Source organism: Nasonia vitripennis, assembly GCF_009193385.2.
Source record: "Nasonia vitripennis strain AsymCx chromosome 1 unlocalized genomic scaffold, Nvit_psr_1.1 chr1_random0003, whole genome shotgun sequence".
In the NCBI taxonomy this organism is placed as follows: Eukaryota; Metazoa; Arthropoda; class Insecta; order Hymenoptera; family Pteromalidae; genus Nasonia; species Nasonia vitripennis.
The window spans coordinates 118,617-131,704 of NW_022279589.1; the positions used below are offsets into that span (position 1 = coordinate 118,617).

General features: G+C 39.7%; 1 protein-coding gene across 7 annotated transcripts in view; it reads left to right on the forward strand.

Annotated features, from left to right (window-relative positions):
* Positions 1 to 13,088, forward strand: part of LOC100114531 (actin-related protein 1) — a 256,774-nt gene that overhangs the window by 54,073 nt on the left and 189,613 nt on the right. The gene's annotated exons all lie outside the window — the stretch shown is intronic.

The window sequence follows — 13,088 nt, forward strand, 5'->3', positions numbered from 1 at the left end:
CTGCTTCCTAAATTTATTGATCCCTTTAGTGTTATGTGTTCGTATCTTGCCGAACACTTGGGTTGGATTGTTAAGATGCCCACTCCTTTTGTTTTTACAACTTCATGCTGTTCTCCAGGGCATACAATTTGTATGTTCGTTTCGGTGGGGAGTGAGTACAACCATGCGTTTATTGACGTTAAAGGGAGAAGGAGCTTCCTTGCCGCCGCCTCGTGTCTGTCGACGATCGAGTTTATTTGCGTCTTTAGCTCCGAGGAGCGCTTCGACGGCCCGGGCCCTTCGTCGTCCTCTTCCTCGTCCTCGCTCCACCTCCTCTTGCCCCCCTTCGCCTGTTTTGCGAGAGCATGTAAGGTTGAGACCGCGTGCAGCTTCTCCGACAGGATACATCCCCTAATCGAAATCAAAACATTGAATTAATAAATATTAATAATATTAGAAATATAATAAGAACAACAACAACAACCACCACCACCACTACCACAACAACCACAACAATAATAATAATAATGATAATGATAATAATGCACTCACGAATGTTTTCTGAGGTTATACGAGATAAACTTTCTGAACGCCCGATCCTGGCGCATCTCCCTCATGTTGTATAACGACAAGAGTTCCTCAAATTCGGGGCCCCCGCTACGTATATGCGGATCAGAGACGTGTACTAACCGCGCGGATCGCGATCGCGAGCGGTGCGCGGCGGTATGACTAGCGGGAGGGTGGGGGGCGGCGGCGGCGACGGCCATGCCGGCCGCGGCGCTCGCGCACCTGCCCCTCCCCCCCCTGATACTGATCCTGCTATTCGTGTACGCGTATTACGTTTGGTATACGTATACGGGTTTACAGAGAGGGGATGGCGAGGGGCGCGACGAAGATGGCGACATCTGGTCATACAGTCATATCGTGGACTGTACACTCGTCGTTAAACGAGTAATAGCTTCTTGGGGCACTGTGGCATTTCGCTCGTAACTGATAATTGTAATCGAAGGTGAAGTACACGCCATTTGATTCGTGCGTCTTCGCGTGTACTTTTGCAAAAACGAGCGTTACTTCTAAAAATGTGCCGCCGGTAAGTGTCGCGATCATTTACTGCCCCCGTTTTGTTCAAATCATTTCGATACAACTTTACGGATGTTACAGATACATTTGAATCACCGCACCTCGAGAAATATAAATCCAGCGACCTCCTGATGAAGCGAACATCCCTCTCACATACATACGGAGAAGCTAAATAACTTTCAAGATCGAGGATTATATACTTGTGGTATATTTTGTACCTCGGCTCGTCTGCTGCCGCCGCTGCCGTCGCGGTAGTCGGGTCTTCGCGCGAGATACTCGTATTTTCCTCGGACGCGCGTGCGCGGGTTGCGGGCTGCTCTAAATTAATTCCAAGCCCAGTCCCCGGTGGTGATACGCGTATTCGACGGGAATGCTCGTCAGCCCCCCGGATACTGGTATCTGATTCTGGGTGTTCGTTGCTCGACTCGGCCGCTACCTCCGCCGCCGCCATCCAGTGCTTCAATTGTTTAGATGTATAGGTAATGCTGCATTTCTTCAAATTCTCTTTGTTTGGGTGGTTTAGTAACAGATACTCGCACGCCATGTCTTCGTCGGCTTCGTACTCTGGTTGTTCGTGATTACATATTTTGTAGCCGAGCGTAGATTTGCATTTGTGGAGAGTTTCGTCCGACAAGAAGCTATAGGCTCTTTTGTCGTTACTTAGTGTAATGTACAGCGCTTGAGGTATAATAAAAGCGTAAGATATGTGCTTCTCTTGCTCCTGCAATATTGGTACGGGGTGCATTTTGTATAATTCGTTACTAAATTTCTTTAACATGTGTATTGTGGTTTCGAGTAAAAATTGGTTGTTTTTAAAACCCAATTTTACGGTCACTATATCGGTTAACTTGTCCGTTCTGGCGTGTTTAATAGGGATAGGGAATTCGTAATCGGGGTACAAATCCATTATTTGTCTAATTATTGTGTGTAATTTCTCTGTTGAGATTAATGAGGGGCGCAGACGTCCTTTCCTTGCGTATCGTATGGTTTCTAGTGTGCTCTGGAAAGTATCTTCGTACAAACTAAGGGTTGACTCTAATTCGGCTATTACGTTGGTATAATATCTCGTGAAGTTATGCCTGTGCCACATGTCGGTTAAGTCATCCAGCTTCTTTTTGGTATTAAAATAGAAAGTGTGCACGCTGTCATGTAATAATTTACGTGTTTCGTTTAATTCTTGTTCTATGGACGATATTTTATGTTTAACAATGTGTGCATCTCTTGCGATATTTTTGCGAGCTTGACTTGACCCTTGAATAATTCATTAATTTTTGAGTTTAAGTATTCTCCGTCTGATTCTGATAAAGTTCCGAATAAACTTTTACTGAGGCTTCCAATAAAACCGGGGGAGCGCTTCGTTTTCTTATACTCGAGGGTGGTTTGGTGTCGGTTGGGTCTATTGGTTCTATTTCCGTTATAGTTTCCATTAATTCAATGTAGATATTATTTACCTTCTTTATCTCATGTTTGATTTATTTTGTGCGAAGTGTTGACTTGTTTGATTTTAAAAATTCTGGACAAGTCTTGCATGACCTTGCCGATTAAGGCAGGTGCTTTGTCTGACAATATTACTCTGGGTGCGCCATACAACGTTATAACGTGTCTGGCTAGCGCATCAGCAATTGTCTCCGCCTTGGTGTTCGGTATCGGCACAGCTACACAATATTTTGTTAGATTATCCTGTACTGTTAGTATGTGCCTATTACCTTCGGCAGTCGTTGGTAGTGGTCCGACCGTATCGATTCAAATTTTATCGAACGGTTCTACAGGAGTGTCAGTGATTATCATTGGTTGTTTGTTCTTTATTCTAACCAATTTTAATTCTTGGCATTTTTTGCAATTCCTGATGTATTCGATGATATCGGATTTAATGCCATTCCAGTAGAATTTTTCTCGTATACGTCTGTATGTTTTGGTTACACCTCGGTGACCTCCGACTAAACTATCGTGATATTCGGAAATAATGCTTTCGCGAATATCCTCGGTAGGTATCGTGCAGGTTCCATAACATACGTATATGGTACAGTTACAAAATTTACAACACTCTTGGAGGGTGTCCAAGAAGGTTGAAAAACTTAATTTGTCCGTCAGGACTTGTTGTTTGGACACTCTGATACTTGTTATGTTGTTTTCTTGAATAGTGTTTGCTAGTGTCATTAGGATGTCTTTCAAATCCTTGATATCGACTTCGTCAAAATGCCTTTGAATTAGTATCGCTGTTAATACCTTTGTAGTTGTCTTTGGGGTTACTATTATTTGGCCCTTTTTTGGTTTAGCCTGCTTGATGTCATTTTTTACTATTTTTTCTAAATCGAGCAGTAGCTTAGAAATTGGCGTAGTGAATTCACAGTCTGCCGACGTGAAATGTAAAATATTGTCCTTACTTTGTGTCAAAACTTGGTTAATTAATTTTATTTTTTGTCTACTGTCGGGTTGTTTGCGAAAATCTGGGTAAAACAACCCTGGAGGTACCGTTGCAGAGGCTCGTATATTTACAGGTGCGACTTCGTTGTCCGTTGCAGTGTTTGACTCGTTAGAGTCGGACTCTACCTCTTCAACAGGTGATGCATTGTCTGCTCGTCCTTCTTCTTCGCTTACAGGTGTTAAGTTACTTAGTACCCGATCTTCGTGTTCGCTTTCAGACCATAAGTCCTCGTCGACAGGTGTGGAACGAGCTATCGGTCGATGTTGTAGCATACTTCACAGTTTACTTTGTCCACTGTCCCACCAGTAATCTTGACTACTAGAGTGACTTTTATCCGACGAATTCGGTGATGGAGTTACTGTTTTTATGTTTTCTTCGGATGCTCTCTTAGGTTCTTTGACTCTTCTCCTGAGGACACTGTGAGTCTAGTAGTAGGGGGTTTCTCTTGAATTAAGCTGGGAAAACCGCTATTGCGTGCTCTAGGTTTAGTGGGCTCTGATTCTGTATCGAAGTCCGGAGGGTTTCTAAAAGTAACTTGTTTTCTGAAATTGGCGGATCTGATGGGCTTAGGTGCGTTGGTATTTGCCATAGGCGTACACCGCTTGCTCGTGGAAGTTGTGGTTGTTTGTTGACTTCGTCCCGTGGTTTTGTCTTTATTTCCTTTGTTTTGGGCTTAGTTAAAGTTACTGTCTTAGTTTTTGGTAAAGACAGAAGTTTATCCTTGCTAGTGGCCTGAGTGGTTGTTTTGGGGATTGCTCCTGCTTTGGAGGCTGCACTTGCTTGTCTGCGTGCTGCTATTCTATCAGCTATGGTCCTCCCTGGTACATCCGAGTCTAATTCTAACGGTTTAACTTCTCTTGTACCATACCTGTATCTTCTGCCAGGGTTAGGATCAGTTTTATCGGTTGGTTTTGCAGATTTTTGGTTAAGTTTTGCAGAAGCTGACGTAGGTAATGCCACTGCAATTTCTATTGCTGGGTTGCGCGACAAGGCGTCTGCGTTGACATTTAGACGTCCCGGCTTGTACAAAAATTTGTATTGATATTCTCGCAATCGCGTCCTCCATCTTATCAATATTTGGATTGGTGGTTTGACCGAGTCTATCCACTTTAATGGTTCGTGGTCGCTAATTAACGTGAATTCTTGTCTGTACAAATACGGGCGAAAGTGAAGAATAGCATATATTACTGCTAAACATTCCTTCTCTGTAGTAGTGTAATTTCGCCGGCTTCATTATGTGCGACATATAGGCTATCGGCCTGTCTTGTCCAATCTCTCCTCGGCTTAAGACGGCTCCTACTGCGAAATCACTGGCGTCTGTCGTTAAAATAAAAGGTTTAACAAAATTTGGGTATTGTAGCACAGGTGCTGCACAGAGAGCTTCTTTGAGGTCCTCAAAGTTTTGCTGTTCCTCCTTTCCCCATGTAAATTCCTTAGTCTTTTGTAGCAAGTCTGACAGAAGCTTGGCACGTTTTGAGAAACCTTCAATGAATCTGCGATAGTATCCGGCAAGTCCTAAGAATTGCCGTATATTTTTTTGATTTTTGGGAACTGGGAAGTTTCTTACCGCATTCGTTTTCTTGGGGTCGGGTTTTACTCCTTCCTCAGTTATAATATGTCCCAAGTATTGCACTTCCTTAGCTAGGAATTCGCACTTGTCTGGTTGTAGCGAAAGGGTAGCGCCTTCAAGTCTTTGGAAGAATCGTCTCACATTTTTCTCGTGCTCTTCAAGAGTAGATGCGTAAATAATAACGTCATCTAGGTACACTAAGAGCTCAACGTCTTGTAACCCCAATAAAACTAGGTTCATGAGACGCTGAAAGGTAGCAGGCGGCGTTGCGTAAACCAAACGGCATACGAGTATATTCGTAATGCCCTGTAGTTGTGCTAAACGCAGTTTTGTGTTGGTCCTTCAGATCCATTTTTACTTGATGGTATCCACTGGCCAGGTCGAAGGTGCTGAAGTACTTAGCTCCTCCTAGTTGATCCAAAATGTCGTTTATTTGTGGCAACGGATGAGCATCGGCTATGGTGACTTCGTTTAAAACACGGAAATCTATTACCATTCTAACTTGCCTTTCACCCTTTGAGTTTGGTTTCTTTGGTACAATCAGTACTGGGCTGTTATATGCAGAGGTGGAGTGCACGATTATACCTTTTTCTAGGTGTTTTTGCGTTATGTTGTTTGCGTCCTCCTTTTTCTGTCGATGTTCTTTGTACTGGTTTTTGTTTATAGGTATATCGTTGATCGTAGGTATCGAATGTGTTAAAACATTAGTGGCTTTCAAGTAGTCTCCAGGTAAGTGGAACAGGTGTTGAAAATCCGTAATTAGTTTTAAAACATGTTCTCTTTCTTCGTCGTTTAAATGATCTAACCGTAATGATTCCTTTATTTTGTTAAATCTTTCCTCTGGTAGAACGGGCTCTGCATCACTGTAGTCCGACGAGAAAAAATCTTCCGAGTCGTCGTATTTGCATGCTTGCAAATTTTGTTCGGGTATGTCGATTTCGACGGCCTCATCGTAAGCGTTAACTGCCACCGCAAAGCATTCGTTATTTTTATTGGTAACTAATGCTTCTCCGATAAACAATTTTTCTGGTGTTTTGAGCCTGGGTAAGTAGCCAGTTTCCAAGTCAGATAGTGATAACGGTATTTTTACTCTTTGCTTTGATCGTGCTTGTAGTATATATTTAGTAGACCGTGGCTCTCGTTACTCGAAATTTGTAAATCGAATTGGCTTGATTGGTTGCGATGAAGTCACCAGGGCGTTGTGATGAAACGAGATCTCTGCAGCTTCGCTTTTTAAGAAATCTACTCCTAGTATTCCTTTAACGGGCAGAGGTATGTCATCGGTGAACACCTGGAACTTTATTGGTTTCTCGAAAAATGTTATTTCCGTAGATCCAGCAGTTAATATGCTGTCTTTAGTGATTCCTGTGATGTTCATGGTTTCATGACCGGCTATCATGGTTTGTGGTTTCAATAGCGATACGTGAATCAAATTCACTTCGGCCCCCGTATCGAAAATGAATTGCGATGCCGATTTAAGTTATGGAGCGTTCAGAATTACTAATGGGGCTGCTGCCTTTCCAGTGTTTTCTTGCTGAGGGTTTCCGCTGATAAAAATTTTACTGTAGTTTGACGCTCTTGGTTCTGTTGGCTCGGCGAGGCGTCTGTTCGTCGGGCCGTTGGTCCGTTTAAATGTTCTGGATGATTGAGATTTGCTCGGTTTATTGGTGCTTGTTGTTGATTGTTATAAAAATATGGTACTGGGAGCATCATTCCATACGGTATTGGAGGGTACGCGAACGGTGGTGGCGGCATGTAGGGATAGGGCATTGGCGCGTGAGGGTACTGTGGCATGGTGGGTCGGGGTGTTGTACTAGCGCGATATTGTTGCTGATACCGTGGGGGAGTTGTCGACCGGTTGTAGGGCATATTGTTTTTAATCCCTCGAGCAGGTTGCTTCTCAACGTGGTTTTAATACCTGGACTCTCTTCTGTTAGTAGCGTATGTGTTTTCTTGATGACTATGGATAGAGCTGGGCCCAGGTAAGGGGCTGCGACCTCGATTTCGTTCTTGGTGTTCTTCTTATCGACCTCCAGAGTTACGCCATGGATGTTGCGCTTCGTCCTTGAACTGCACATGTCGGTCAGGTGAATGTACAAAATTGACTAACCCCTTCATATTACTAGAGTTGGACATGTCTCGCTCGATTCTCTGTGCGATTTTCAGAACGTTAGCAAGAGTAGCAGGCTCCTGGACACTCATGGCCTATAATAAGTCGTCCGATAAGCCGCGTTTGAATGACTCTAATGCTATACCTTCTAGCATTGTCACCATATGAGGCACTTGTTCTTGTGCAAATTTTTCCGTCAGCAAGGCCTTTGCGCTGTCCATGATTTTCTTGATTCTACTGTAATATTCCATTACAGTTTCATTTCGACGCATTCGAATTGACTGTAACTCGGCACAGTAACGTGAATAGTTCTTTTTGGGTGCGAAGTATTCTCTTAATATATCCTTTAGTTGGGAAGTTTGTGTTATGTCGGTGTCCCCTACTGCGTCTCGAGCAGTATCGCGTAATTTCGCAATGAGCGCATCGATGATGCTTTGATGATGCGTTAAGTTCGCTATAGCGTTTGCTCTCCCGTTTTGTTCTGCCATCTTATTTTTTTTTCTCTCTTTTTTTTTGAATTATACGGTTCGAGTAAAAAAATTGCTGGTTGCACAGTTCAAACGAAAATTTAAAATAAAGTGCGGGACAAGCTATCCAAGATTGAATATTAATTGATTTTTAATTTGACAAAAGCTTCTAATAGTTCGTTTAGTTTAACAACGTCAAACGTTTCTTGCTGTTTCGTTATTACTTTAATGATGTCCACGTTTACTAACACGGACCTTCGCAAAACAGTTTGTAACGTAAAAACTTGGTTTTCAAGATGCGATAATCGTTCTTCTATCGCGTAGGTGTGTACACACCTGGCATAGTCGGAATCTTCTAATTCCCTAACGCGATCATGCACAATATTCAACTCGACTTGCGTAACTTCGCGAAACGGTGAGGGGGTATGATCGGGAATCATGAGGTACTTTGAATGATTGAGTCTATTTCCTCCTCAAGATGCTGGTTTAGAGGACCGCTTATCTCCTGTAAGGTTTTCAGATAAGGTTGAATGTAATTGCTTGCACGAATAACACCGTTCTCATAAGAAATTGTAAAATTCTTATCAGAACAATATAAATCGTTTTGCGTAATTACTTTTTTTTACCTTATCCGAAAGTACCCTTACGGTTAAAAACGGGGCTTTAACTACTAAACCAATGTCAACGTTTATCAACTGTAAATCTACGAGCGTTCCGATTTCTTTTCCCATTAATTCGAAAATATGATTGATTATCCTTGGGTTGATCGTGTAGTTGCGTCATGTAAATAAATCCGTGAATTTCCCGGTCACTTATCTGATTAACTTTCCTTTTTCCGTACGGAATATTAAACTCTTTAGCTAATTGTCGCAAAAATCGATTTGCTTGGCAGTCCTTTGATTTTGGCATTTACTTAGTACTTTGTTTTTGTTCGATCGTAGCAAAAAAAAATTTTTTTTAAACATCGGTCGGACAGCTTTTACGCACGCCTGAGATGTCCGGACAGCTTTTACGCACGTTGACATACGTGTACGAATGTAGTAGGTGTAAGTATGTATTAAATTTTTAAGTGAGTGTTAATTATTTACAATATTCCTACAATTATAACAGAGTCAAACATCTTTTACGCACGTTGACACATAAATTAACTCATTTATTGTAATTAATTATTAAAAGTACAATACTAATTTGCGTTGAGTGTTGGCGCGGTACTGTGCACAAGTGTAAAATATTTTTCGTCAGTAAATAATAACTATTTGGGGTTCTTAAATTACCTCAATTGCTTATTCAACGAGGGCTTGAGTGTGTTTGTGAATTTTCGGGAAAATAAATTTCTTTCTTTGGGACTCGAGAAGGTGAGGGATAAAAAAAAACTTAACTGCGTTCTTATCGCGCTTACTACTTGGGGTCACTGTTCGTCGGCTACTAAAAGTAGGAATACGTGTATGTCTATCTACTGGGTTAATAATGGAAAGTTTCTACTGGTACTATTTTAATATTACCTAATTTAATACAATGAAAAAAAAAAACACAATTTTTAAATTCGGGATGGGGTGTGCTCAATAATTAATTTTGATTTTGTACACCACGTGAAAGTACGAATATATTTATTTTGTGTATTTAAGTAATTAATAATAATTTCCAATATGTTAATTGAAAACTACTGTATCGCGCGAGTTAAGTGTACGTATTGCAGAGCGTACGTAGATTCGCAGGTAAGTAATTAAATAAATTGAATATGGATTTGTTCAGATTTATTAATCCGTCTTTACAGCTTGGAAACCCGACAGAGACTGACTCGTTACCAGTGCAAGAGCCTTTTTAAAAGGTTTGTAACTTTGTTTGTTTAATCTTTCCTCCATTGTTCTCCATGCGTGCTCGATGCGTGCTCCGCCGTATGTGCCAACATAAACACCTTATTGTTGCAGGTCTCGAGAAGCCAAAGCGATCGATACGGCATGCAGAAGGCGATCGATAACAAGCGATGAATAAGCGACGACTAATACGGCTCATATAACTCCTCCATGCCCAAGTTGAATGACGTCCTCGTTATTTGTTATCTCGGTATGTTGTGGGCTCCTGTTTGGACTCCTGCTTTTACATGAACCCCTGTTTTTACATTTATATTTATAGATAATGAAAATTATTCCAATTATTAGAATCAGCATGACAATTATAAATGACGCTATTGATGTATGGAATTCGATTCCGAATTTTGTGAATTTTGGTGTCTCCATCGTAGGTACTGCTTGCGTTTTTAGCGGTTCGAATCTCCGTTGATGATCCTCGATGATCAATGGTTGAACTTCCGACACCTTAAGTTCTCCGAGATTGTCGTCCACCCTATGTCCCTGTATCAACAGATTGTTTCCTCCAAAGATCTTCGTTCCAAAAAATGTTTCCTTGTTCTTGTTATTTTCGATTTCTGTTTTATAATTACTGGATATCAGCGTCAAGTTGTTTAGGAGTGGATACGCCAATGCTAGAGGCGCATTTATTGAAATTGTTATTGTTTTTGCGTCTTCTGCGAGGATTTGATAGCATACATAGTCGCTCTGATAGATCAATTGACATCTTCTTGAAAATAATTTTATTATCGAGCCATCCAGCTTCCACGGTATCGTTATGATCTCCGTCTGGTTATTTCGGTTAATTATAGCAAGTCTTTGAAAAAGGGAGAATTCAATGGAATTTAGGATAGGAATTTTTATGGTATAAATTATGGAATCATGGATAGTTATGACTGATCCCCGGGCAAATCGAAAGTCTAACAAATTATGATAATGTGATATTAACTCTTTTTGGGAATAAAGTTCTAATAGATGTGTCTTTATACTTAGTATTTGTTCATGGGTTAATATTTCCAAATTAAATTTTTCATCGATGAAAACGAATGATCTTTTTATTTTCCCTAATAGATTTAGAAAATGTTGCTCCTGCACAATAAGAGTTACAACTGTCTCAATTAATTCAAATCGCATATTTTGATCGTTAAGAGTTTTCATAAGATTCCGTAAGTTTTTGTTAATTATTTCAGTATTGCTATTTATCGTTCTGCTAATTTGATTCATGCAACTTATAGATTTATTCAAAACCGAAATATCTTCATTTTGTTGTTTCTCAAAATTTTCTAAATAATTATTAATCTTTTCTAAGTCATCTGAATCTGGATTTCCAAATATATATTTGATCATCTTTCCTACTCCATTTATTAATCCTCTCTTTCTTCTTCCACCGAATGGTGCTATCTCCTGCAGATCTTGATAGATTTCTTGTCATAATAATCTTGCTTCCATTAATAGACTTGAGTTCTTGAGTTCTTTTCTTGAGGATAATATGGTGTAGTCAGTCAAAATTCTGCCATAGGTGCGTTTGAGCGACGATGTGTTTATGAAGAAATGTACGTAATGATAATTTTCTATAATTCTTCCAACTCCTTGCTGATAATCAAAGTGTGTCGCATCAGGATTAATTTCATCACTTTTTACGGTTATCGTCGAAATGGCCATAATCATCGCCATCCCCAGGATCGTCATCATTTTCCTGCAAAGAAGAAGTTTTTCTTAATCTCTTTGCGCTCTTTAGATTGTAACGACGTGGTTGTCCGTGTATATAACATTCCAATGAGGGACCTTGTTGTTTCTTAACTAATAACTTTTGATAACGGGGTGCGATTTTATTTCGTTGCTGTTGGTGGGTTTTAACGTATACCTCTCTACTTTCCAACTCATTATTTGAATCATTAGGTAATTTTTGTTTCTCTTTCTGTCTTTTATACAATTCGTCATAGAACGGTAAAATTTCATTTTTCCGTATTTCATTATATTCTTCGGTTATGTCGACTCCAGGTTCGATGACATGCTTATGCAGTTCCTCATATGGTCCATACAGTAGAGTAAACGGTGCAAAATTTGTTGATGAATGAATGCTCTGATTATATATTAGGATTGCTGTAGTCATATGATTCTTTATTGTTTCTCGAGGATTTTTATCGACTAAAATACTTAATTTTTCTCTTAAAGTTGAATGTAATCTCTCTATTGGTCCATTTGACGTGTGTCTATTGATTGTAGTTTGATGATATTCGATTTTGTGTATCCGACAAAATTCTTTAAATACAGCGGAGTTAAATTCACTCCCATTATCCGTAGTAATTTTATCTGGGAAATTGTGATGTGATGCGAAATGCCTCAGTTTGTTTAATACTGTTATAGCATTCCCATCCAATAGATGATAAGCTTGAGCGTATTTCGAAAATATATCAATAATTGTCAGAAACTTTTCTTTTCCAACATGAAAAACGTCCATATGTATGTGCTGTAAGGGCCTATTAGCGATAATGGGTCCATACCTTCCTGTTTCGTAAGGCTTTCTCTCATATTTGTGTTCTAAGCATAGTTCGCATTGGTTAATATAGTTTTGTACGAGCCTATCCATATTTAGTGTATATAACTCTTTCTTAAAATGGGCTATTGTCTCTTGAATTCCATTATGGGTTCTATTATGATATTCTTCAAGTTTCTTCAAAAAATTATTTTTGTCTATTACGGGTGTATAAGTGTTAGTTTTAATCAACTTTAGTTTTTCATTGAAATGTTTTAGCAGTACTCTGTAAGCGATCATTTCCAAATCATCATTTGTAAAGTAAATCCCGTATTGTTTGTCTGGTTTTACGTTTTCATTTAGAAATTTTAATAATTGTGTTTCAGCTTCATCCTTGTTTATCTTTACCATATACTGAATCTTGAGCTTATCTTTATTTACTTTCACATTGTAGTCCCTTCCCGATTTTATTATAATGCTATAATTAAATGCATGAATATTTTTGTCTGTTATAGGCAATGAAAACACTGGATCTTCTACAGCAGTGTGAGCTGTTTCTAGATCATCGCCGGGGCTCTCGTCCACTTCCTCTATTCGGCGCGATGTTATATCCGAGACTTGAGGAATCATTGAAAGTGAGTCATCATTCTCTTCCTGATTATTTATTTCTATTCTGCTTAAGGCGTCAGCTACATAATTTTCACTTCCTTTCTTGTATTTAATCTCATAATCATATTCCTCTAATTTTATTTTCCATCTAATCAAACGTGAATTTGGTGTTTTTAAAGACCAGAGCCAAGTTAGTGGTTTATGATCTGTTTCGATTGTAAATTTCCTCCCGTATATGTATGGTCTAAAATGTCGACACGCCTCGACTATAGCTAGTAGTTCTTTTTCGATGGTCGAATAGTTTTGCTCAGCTGAATTCAGGGTTCGTGAAAAACATGATATGAGGTGTTTATCTTGCGATAGAACGCTACCAATAGCGACATTTGACGCATCAGTTGTGACAGTAAACATTTTTGTGAAATCTGGATAAGCTAGTATTGGTGCATTGACGATTAATTCTTTAAGTCTATTGAATGCTTCTATATATTGTCTATCCTCTATGTTTATTTTTTCTTCCTTTTTAAG